The 8984-nt window shown below is 41.0% G+C and overlaps 2 pseudogenes; one reads left to right on the top strand and one right to left on the bottom strand.

The window, feature by feature from the left end:
• Nucleotides 1–513: 513 nt before the first annotated feature.
• LOC150007369 (serine/threonine-protein kinase pim-2 pseudogene) lies at nucleotides 514–1486 on the bottom strand (annotated as a pseudogene).
• A 5978-nt stretch (nucleotides 1487–7464) lies between these two features.
• LOC150007368 (large ribosomal subunit protein eL39-like) lies at nucleotides 7465–7613 on the top strand (annotated as a pseudogene).
• The last annotated feature ends 1371 nt before the right edge of the window (nucleotides 7614–8984 follow it).

Raw genomic sequence — 8984 nt, 5'->3', positions numbered from 1 at the left:
CCTGAGATAACAAGAGGGCGTCACCTTCCCCAGAATAAGCATCCCTGGGCTGAGTGAGGTAGGCAAGCAGTTTGACCTAATGTGGAACCCTAGGCTAGAGTAGAGTCCCTTTACTAAAGCAAGAACTGCTGGGGTATTGAAAGGAAAGCACCCTTGCCCAAGTTAGAGCATTTGAAGTTAGTGTGATGGTAGCAGGCAGAAGGTGCCAGTGTAAGGGTTCTAACACATCAGAATAAGACTCTGGGGCTCAGAATGAAATTAACTTCAACCAAATAAACATCCTTAGCCAAACGAGAAGCAAGGAAGTCTTCCCTCCAGAATAAAAACCGTAAGTTCTGTCAGGAAGGCTCCTTATCAGGACTGGGATGGGGACTGGGCAAACTTGGCTTATGTTTTCTGAGCCCAGGTCCCCAATCTCTGACCCTAGTAACACTGGATTTTTAACAACCTGTAAAACCAGGTCAACAGAGGTCCTTCTATCCCTGTGACATGGCCATAGGATGGCTAGCCCAACTAGGACGGCAGAGACCAGACCAAAGGGGTAGGACTCCCTTTAGGGTCATTGGGGGGTACATCCTCCGTTGGTGTCTGCATCCGGGGCTCCAGCAGGATCTGCTCCAGTGAAGGTCGGGCAGAAGGTTTGGGGGCCAGGCACCTTCCGTAATCTCCTGGTCCCTCTCGAAGGGAATGTCGCTGCACACCTTGTCATAGTGACCAGACCGTGGCTGGGAGTGCATGGTACTGGTTGTGAGAGATCCGCTCCGCGGGGCGGTACACACTTGTCCCATCAAAGCCAGTGCAGGGTCCGTCATGAAGCAGGGCACCGGAACCAAAACCTTTGAGTTTGACACAGACTCGGCGGAGGTCTATCAGGATGTTTTCATCTTTGATGTCACGATGAACAACTCCATGGGCATGGCAGTGCCAAACGGCTGCCACTGCCTGGGCAAAGGGGCAATGGCTTTGGGCTTCACCCAACGGGCCCTGTTCTGTGATGTAGTCAAAGAGATCCTGGGCTGGCAAAGGCCACTCGAGGACCAGCAAGAAGCCCTCTGGTGTCTCAAACCAGTCAGCAGGCAGATCACACCAGGGTGTCCACCACCTTCACCCACCTTCCATAGCAGTGCCACTCCCAGTGGGCATGTGACCAAGTCTGACAGTAAGCCAGCCCCGCACGCAGTTCCGTGGGATCACTTTGAGGGCCACCTGGAGTCCATCTGTGCTGCGATGTCCTGCGAGGGCAGTGCCAAAGCCCCCCTTACCCATCAGGACGCCAAGTCCGTACTCAGCCTCGACGATCCTTGCCTCCTGGCAGCGGCGTGGGGGTCACGGAGGCCACTGTGAGCCCCTGAAGAGGCTTGCTGAACATGGAGGAGGCGCTGCGCAGGTTAAGCCCACTGAGCCCACAAGGTGTAGATGCACGGGGCAGCGAGGCTGAGGAGCCAGGACTTGGGGGCGCCAGGGTGGAAGGCAGGGAAACTGGCGGCCCAGAAACGGCTACAAACGGCCACAAACTGCTACAAACGGCCACAAACGGCTCAGTGCTAGGATTCTCCTCACATTCCAGCCCCAACGCTACTCTATCACGTCAACTTTTAAAGGTACAGGATACCCTCCCTTTGTCCCCAAAATCAGACGAAATGTACATACAAAGGAAAATAAACGAAAAATTACCTGAATATACTGTTTATTTAGAGTTATTCATATAAAGGCTATATATTGTTACTGTAAGTCTAATTGTGTACAAGTAATAAAGTTCTGCTACCAAAGAAACATACTAAGGTATTTTAATTCTAAAACAGATGAAAAATCGAACATACCAGGAATTATGTTAAAATTGTTCCCCTGTGTTATGAGTGTTTCCTGGGTGTGCTGTACTGTATTAGATGCCAGGAGAGTAGGACACATGTGTCCCCTGCCCTCACAGACTGGATGCAGGACACGGTGAGCCATCTCTGCCCATTCACCCACCCGCCTTCCCTGAGTATCTTTGGGTTCCTCAGCTGTTACTGGTCTTTTAAAATCATAAGGTGGTTTTAAAGAGTGAATGAAAAACTGAGGTTAATATTGGCTGGTTATGTGGTACATTATAAGCATTCAGTAAACAACAGCTGTTATAGCTAATCACACGTTTCTTTTAGGACACAATTTAAAAAATAGATCAGAGGCTGACTTTGGTCAAGATGGCAGAGTAGCTACATGCTGTGCTTGCCTCTTCCCATGACCACATCAAAATTAGCACTAAAATATACACCAATCGTTGAAAACCACATGAAGACTAGCTGAATTTAAGTCCTAAAACTAAGGTTATAAAGAAGCCACAAGGAGACTTGTAGGAGGGGCAGAGACACAGAAACAGGAGGGATATCTGGGATGCAGCGCTATGCTTGAGGAGCAAGAGTTTCCATCCTCACAACCTGCCTCCCCTGCTCAGGGCACCAGTGCCAGAAAGAGTCCCCACAACATCTGGCTCTGAATACCTGTGGGGATCACACCCAAGTGAGATGAAGGACTGCCGGAATCCCAGGCATTTCTCTTGAGGGCTTGCACACAGATTTACTCACAGCCTCATTCGCTCTGGGCTCCAGTATGAGGTGACAGCTTGAACAGTGCCAGGGATATAGAGGAGCTGAATTGACTGGCTTCAGGGTTGAGAGGGCAGGGATCAGGGTGGTTCTCTTGGAGGACAGAGGCGGTGGCAGGTGCCATTGCTTCTTTCTTGAGGCCTCCCCAAATCTGAGCTCTCCATTAACTTGGCTAACACCACACCACCCTAGTGAGTCTTTGAAACCCAACCCAACTCTCATGCGCTGACAAATCGCTTCCACCAGCTTTTCCACAAAGGTAGCCTTACCTTAGCTCACACTGTAGACCTTGCTAAAATCAAAGATTGACATGTCCTAAACAAGGAGCAGCTGACTGGCGTGCTCTGTACCTCTTGCTAAACAGCCCCAACACTAGCACAAGGGGAGACCAGTCTTAATTTGCATTATAACTCCTATCACTTGATCCCAATCCCAGCATTAGCTGCAGCTAGTGTTGCCCTGGTACATAGCTTCGACTAAGCAGCCACCAACCCAGCACGAGGCAGCTGGCCTTACTCACATTTTGGTACCCACCACAGGTCTCACGTATGGTGCTAGTGGCAGCTGGCTTCAGTTCACAACATATCCTCTGGCAAGTGCCTCCAAACCTAGCAACCAACCACAGATAACACTGTAGCTCCTTCTAGGCATTCTCAAGCCAAGAACAAATGACAGCTGACCTTGGACAGCACCAGAGCCCCTCTCAAGAGTTTCCAGAACCAACACACCCAGTAGACGGCATATGTTCCCAAAGATAATTAGTGTGAGGAGAGTTGTAAAAGGGGGGAGAGGGGATTACTTTTGAAAATGGTATTTTAAAATTGTAGACATACAGACCATTACCACTCAGCACAGAGCAAAATGAAGATCTCCCAGATTATTTATATAGAGTTAATATAAATAATCCCTGCCCTCAATTTTAGCAAACTACCCTGACTTTCTGCATGTTCCCATTGGTAGTCTTACTTGAGAGTTGGGGAGTAAATTTCCTGTGAAGGCATATAGAGTTGTAAAGAACTAATTGTTTTTACATACAGTCATTGAAAACCATACGTACAAAGCAGAAATCGTGCTTAAAGTGACCACTGCAGGTACATATCCAGACAATTTAGACAAACTCACTTTAGAATCTGGTTACAAACCAGAGGGAGAGGTATTTAGCTAAATGTTTAGTACACCTGCTAACGAAAAATTTATTTTTAATTATTTCATATATGTAAAGAATATAATATATATGTACAGTATAAATAAGAAAAATAAAATAAACTTTCTTATCCACACTCAGCTTAAGAATGAAAACTAACATTTTGAAGTCCCTTCTATGTACCTCACCTAGCATCACCACCCTCTCAACTTACTCCACTCCTTGCTTCCTAGGCAACTATTACCTTGAATTACAGTTTATCATTTTTGGGGTAGTTTTAAAAAAACTCATGTATCCCTAAATAATGTTTGTTGGGTGTATGTTTGAATTTTATATAATTGGAACTGCAAACTCTGTGTTCTCTGTCACTTTCTCTTTCATCAGCATTGTGTTTCCTTTGTATGGATGCATAAAACTACAGTCCATTTGTTCTCACTGCTGTATAGTAAGTACCACATTATAAGTATATACCACCACCTATTTATCTAGTCTCTTGCAATGGTTCTTTGGGTTGGTTCCAGTCTTTTACTATTAAAAACAGTGCTGCAATGAATATTTTAGTACCTGTATTCTGTTGCAAATATGTGAGATTTTCCCTAGTCTAGAATATTTATCTAGAATTCGAATTGCTTACTGTTAGATGGGTGAACTTCAACTTCACTAGATAATGTCAAATTATTCTTACAGCGGGTCTGGACATATTTATCTCTCACTAGCAGTATACGAGAGTTCCTATTGTCAAACACAGTTGATCTGTCAGGCTTCACAATTTTTGCCAATATTTTGATGTAAAATGGTATTTCAGCCTTTTCCTAATTATGAGCGAAGTTGGACATATTTGTATACATTTTATACATTTACTAATCATTCATTTTCTCTCTCCTGTGAAATGGGCATCCGTGCTTTTCGCCCATTTTTTAATTGCTTTGCTTAGCTTTTTATCACATATACTCACCCTCAAACACACACACTGGAGCATTATATATCATACTGGCATATATATATAATACTTTGTTCAGATATACGTCAAAGATTGGAACACATAAGCCTCCTACCCAACCCACCTCCACTAGTGTTTTTTCTTTTCACACTTTTAAAATAGTGTCTTTTAATAAACAAATTCTTATGTTAATAGACTTGTATTTATCTCTTTTATTTTATGGGTTCCACTTCTTTTTTGTCTTAAGAAATCCTTTTTGTAACACAAAATTACAAAGGTTACCTCAAATTTTCTCACAAGGGATTCATGGAGTATGATTTTACTATGGATTCCTCTCCCTCCTCCACTAATGAAGAACTTGGAAGGACCTAACAGGTTTGATGGCAAAGAAAATACTTTTGTTCTGGACATACTGAGTTTGGGACAGTAGAAAAATATAAGCAGTTAGACACATGAGATGAAAATATAGTTGAGCTGTCTACTCTGTTTTTAAAAGCTAAAATTATAGTGGGGTCTCAGCCTGAGAATTTAAGTAAGGCTGTGTTTGGATGGAACACTGAGTGTATCTACAGGTCTGCTAGAGGCTCCTGGTTAATTCAGGGGGGTTAATGTATGGATTCTATGTAATTCCAACCTCAAATATTTGACACCAGCAAGAAGCCAGATATTTTTCTTCAGAAGTCTCTGTTCCCATGGAATCCAGAATCTGGTAGGCTGAGATGCTCTTGAAAAGTAACTCACCGTAAGGGAGTACAGCGTGGCACAGGTTCTGAGATGGACGGAGAGAGCTCTCAGCTTCTTCATTCCTTTGGTTCCCATCCTCCTCACTCCAAAACTAGCCATGATGTGACACTCATCTCACTTAATACTAACCATAGGAATGTGATGAATACGTTGGTTCAGTGCATACTCAAGAAGAGATGTAGGAAAAAGCAGCAGCAATGATGAACTGGATATCACTGTAGAAAGTTGAAACAGGAAGAAGGAAATTTGTTTCTGCCTTACGGGAGAGGAGAGGACTAGTCCATTAGCACATGTGAGATGCTCCGCAGGGACTCCCACAATTGTTGGGAGAAATTTAGAGGGGAGAATGAGAGTTGTGGACTTCTCAAATTTGCATTATACCAATGAATCTCATTCAGTTGGAGACAATACCCAAAAAGGGTAACCCTAAATGTATATAGGCATTTTTACTTAACACAATGACTCTTGGGTCCTATAGACATTTAGGGTGTTGGGATCAGTGATGATAAGCTTATGCAATGCTCTGGACAGTCTCACACAAGAAATTATTTTTCTGCCAAAATGCTAATAAATAGTGCTTCTATTGAGAAACCGTGCATTATTATGATGCCAAATAATATGACAAACTATGAAATGTGCTCTATTTCTCTTTCTTCTGTAATACTGAAGATATTTGATAAATGACAAAACAACTATATTTGGAGCATTAATTTTTAAATCAGATATCATGGCAAAACTAGTAAAATGCTTAATCTTTAAACTCAACAAAAGTACAAACTAAGGCTGAATTTTAAAAAAATGAAAAATTGAAAAAATACAATGCAATTTTATTCTTAAAGTCTCTACTGCCACACAGAAAGTTCATTGTAGGAAGCCTAATTATTATTATATTCGTGTTTTAAAGAGGTAGAGAATGTTCTCTTTTCCAAATCCCAAAAGAATGGTGATTGAGGCAATTCAGAGAATAAAGAACTTAAAGAAATTTATTATCTATGTTCTATGATTCCAGGAAAAATAACATATAAATCATTTTTTAAGAATAGAGTTTTCTTTCCTTTGTAGAGGCAAAAAAGAGCAATTATCATAGCTGAATGTATTCCTCTCTTCCTAAGCAGGTTTAAATATTATATCCTCCTGTTGTTGAAAATCCATTTCTTCCTTGTTCTGCCAGGGAAAATTTCGTTTCATTAATCTAAATGGGAATTATCTGAATAAAAAGAGAGAGAAAGCTTACCCAGAGTAAATGGAAGATACTAAGTCAGAAGCAGCAGGAGATATACCAGGAGAGCATTCCGGGTCAGATATCAAAGAGAGTTCACCTTCAACAGCTGAAACTGCTGGGGCACAATAATTTCCTCCCTATTATAATTACAAAAGTGGGAAAGCATATTTTAGCCCTTCATACATAATGTATCATTCTGTCACCCATCTTGAATATTAAAAGGATTCAAGTCTGTGAAACTCGTGTAGTTCTCGAGAATCAGTTATAAATGAAAATATAGTATACATTTAGTTTAAGTAAAGTAACTCGTAAATTGTTGAAATAATTTTGGAAACAAGGAAGAAGGAATGAGTACTAATTTTGAATTTTGATAGTTCAAGATCAAATCATGGCTTTACTACTAACTGTGTAATTGGGCAAATAGCTTTGCTTGCCTCATCTGTAGCCCCAGAGATTAGCATTTTCTAAGAAAATGTCATGGCAGAATTAGTGATGGATACAAAATTTACAAATTCAGGGAAAGTACAAATTAATGTTGAATTAAAAAAACTAAAAATATGATAAAATATAGTACTTTATATTCTCAAAGTTTCTCCTGCCAGGCATAAAGGCCATTGTCTTCTAAATCCTATCTACAAACCCAATAGTCCCTTCTTTAGTTCATCTGTATCTTACAATGTTTTCTAATACACAGCTAGCAGAAACCAGTTGGCACTGGATATCTCTTTAGTTGGTTCCACAAATTTATTAGGCATGTTTTCTATCTTCCAAAGTACCACAGGTTCTCTTTTTCCACCATCGTGGTGCATGAGGTTGGTTCTTCTTCACCATGGCTTCTCACAAGATTTTCAGGATCAGGTGGTTCCTGGCTAAGAAGCAGAATCAGCCCATTCCCCAATGGATTCAATGAAAACTGGTAATAAAATCAGGTACAACTCCAAGAGGAGAAGTTAGAGAAGAACCAAACGGGGTCTATAAGGAGTCCACACATGCGAGAATGGCTCACATACAAGGGTTGGCAAAAGTAGGATTTTTACAGTTCTGCATAAAAAGACATGCAGGTTGTGATTACTTCAGTAGCTTTATTAACTCAAAAAGAATGTCACTCACAACTGTAAACCTGCTTTTGCCAACCTCTCATTGGTAGTAGATATGTGGAGATTCATTATACTAGTCGCTCTATTTTTGCCTATATTTGAACATTTTCGTAATGAAAAGTTAAGAAAACATCCAAAGGGCCAAAAATGCATCTTATAGATTCATGTCAGTTTGTGATCAGAAACTTTTGCCAAGCAATAGCTGTTTCACCATTTGGTGAGAAGGTCTTTTTTACGGAGAGCTTTTTTAGAGTTTTCATTTTTTGAAGTAAATGACTCTATTTAATGAATGAATTCTTTGCTTTATCCTTAAATAAAATTCTTTCAAAAACAACTCTGAAACTTACATTTATGTTATGTAGTTATGCAACCATGGAATGCTAGTTTTGAGGCCAGGATCTAGTGCTATCCTAATGTATGCAACACCCTAAGCCATTGCCTATTTATATACATTGTTGTCGGGACATGTAAAATTACATTTTTCTCCAACTGCCTAGAGTGCCTTTATCTTTTATAATAACGATGAAGAATACATTCTAAGGTAAGAAAATCAAACTTTCATTTAAAAAAAGTGCAAAGTAGTTTTCAATTTATAGTGATTTTACTTAACAACAAAATTCGTGCACATATTTTTAAAAATCACCCACTCCTGCCATAATGCATCGGCACGAAACACCCGAATACAATGTGTTTATTTGATAGTGGTTGGCCCTCCTGTGTAAGGATGACCTGTGCTCAAATGGTGCTGACTCTGCAGGCCATCATCTGCTGAGCCGAACTGTCTAAGCAATTACAGCAGCAAACTGCACACATCCTCCCCCCTGCCATTTGTTTCTCTGGCTGTGTCACCTCCTTCCTTGCATGTATTGCTCATGCAAGTGAAACTCATTTGACCCTCCTAACAAAACAAGGTGCTGATGTGTTTAAATCAGTTTTCTCTTTAGGAGATTCTCATTTAAGATATTAATCTGTGCCCTGACTGGTGTGGCATCATCCTGCAAAGTGAAAGGTTGCCGATTCAATCCCTGGTTAGGGCACATGCTTTCGGTCCGGGTTGGGGCGCATATGAGAGGTAAAGGATCATCTCTTTCACATCAATGTTTTTTCCCTCTCTTTCTCCCTCCCTTCCCCTCTCTGATAGGTAGGTAGGTAGATAGATAGATAGATAGATAGATAGATAGATAGATAGATAGATAGATAGATAGATAGATAAATAAATTTAAAAAGATATTAATTTGCATTGTAAACATTT

The sequence above is a fragment of the Furipterus horrens genome, unplaced genomic scaffold (assembly GCF_987537825.1).
Source record: "Furipterus horrens unplaced genomic scaffold, mFurHor1.1.pri manual_scaffold_6, whole genome shotgun sequence".
NCBI classification, from domain to species: domain Eukaryota; kingdom Metazoa; phylum Chordata; class Mammalia; order Chiroptera; family Furipteridae; genus Furipterus; species Furipterus horrens.
The sequence above is the reverse complement of the archived record's forward strand: the minus strand, read 5'-3'. Positions and strand labels throughout refer to the sequence as shown.